The 1,433-nt window shown below is 38.5% G+C and overlaps 1 protein-coding gene across 1 annotated transcript in view; it reads left to right on the forward strand.

Annotated features, from left to right (window-relative positions):
* Positions 1-1,433, forward strand: part of ARMC2 (armadillo repeat containing 2) — a 137,551-nt gene that overhangs the window by 36,371 nt on the left and 99,747 nt on the right. The window contains exon 2 of the mRNA XM_012651219.1: positions 370-541. The gene's annotated coding sequence lies outside the window, so the exon portion shown is untranslated. The remainder of the gene's footprint in view (positions 1-369; positions 542-1,433) is intronic.

Below are 1,433 nucleotides of genomic sequence, written 5' to 3' on the forward strand. Positions count from 1 at the left end.
ATTGTGCTGCTGTACACCTGCCTGGATGACAGAGCGAGACCCCATCTCAAAAAAAAAAAAAAATTATAGTCTCTTACATGGGTAATATCTGTTTGCAAGTGTAGATAAACTATTTTTTTCAAATATGCTAAGCCTCATAGCAGAGTAGTTAATGCAATATAATTGACAAAAACAATTAAAAAGTATTTTTTTATATATCTCACGTTAACTAAGATGGGCCAGTGAGACAGTAAGTGGAACTAGGGGCTAGGATGAAACCCAGCAGAGAGCCCTTGTGCTTTTCTGGAAGGGTCAGGGCTGGCTCCAGGGTGGTGAGTCTTATTTGAGACCCCAAAACTCATGCCAATAATTTCAAAAATCTCTTCCCAGAAACCAAAAGCTCCTGCATCTCCCACCAGAGAAGAGGATCCCTGCTTTTCCTTTCCTAAACCACCACTGGACCCTGCGAAGATTAGAAGAATAAGCAGTGCCCGGGCTCGCTTATTCAGGGCGGCCTCCCAGGGGGCCCTTCTGCCGGACACATCCCTTCCTCCCACCGACTGTAAGGCCATGTAACCTCCTTTCAACTCTAGGGACAGGCATGTTTCTTGAATTTGCACACAAAAGCTATTTTTATATGATTTTTTTCTAACCCCCGATGATTTTTACATGAACTAAGACTTAGTTAATATTGGGCAAAAGCTGGTTAAGAAACATTGTTCATATATTTTTCTGGGTGTTTATAAAGAATATCTAAATATCACAGTTTTTTAAAAGACATAACTTGATAGGAAAACAATATTAGAATAAATGTTTCCTAATGAATGGTTCACATGTATCAGAAATAAATGATTTTTAAATTAGAGTTCAAAAAATTGTTAATTTCATTAGAAAATTAATGAGAATTATAAGATTGTTGTAATGTGCACTAAGCTTCGGTCTTTGATAATACCTTTCTGATCGCATGTGAATATGGAAGCAAAACTTGAATGGGACTTTTTCTACCACCACGGAACTGCTGCCAGGTGTCTAAACCTGGGAAAGACCTCACATCCCAAGAAGTGCCACCAACAATTGGAATCACCCACCATCCAGGGCATACTAAAGGTTTTCCAAACTGCAAGAAAGGACCCACTAGTGGGATGACAGTCAATTTAGTGGCTCACCCCAGCATTTAAAAAAAATGAAGTAGAATAGAATATAATGGAAAATATCAGGGTACATTACATACAAAAAGGGTAAGTATTGCTTCAGGAGACTTTACTTCCATTTTCTACAGAAAATGTAACAGTAAATCGATTTGTTACTGTGTGTGGTCAAAAAGTTGGAAAACTACTTTACCAAAAGCTGATAGAACCGGCCCTCCCTCAGTCAACAAGGATTGATGAAGAGAGATAGGTTTATAGTTAAAGAGAGACACAAACAGTCTGAGGAGAGATCCTAAAGATTACAAG

The sequence above is a fragment of the Propithecus coquereli genome, unplaced genomic scaffold (genome assembly GCF_000956105.1).
Source record: "Propithecus coquereli isolate 6110/MARCELLA unplaced genomic scaffold, Pcoq_1.0 Scaffold35, whole genome shotgun sequence".
Taxonomy (NCBI): Eukaryota; Metazoa; Chordata; class Mammalia; order Primates; family Indriidae; genus Propithecus; species Propithecus coquereli.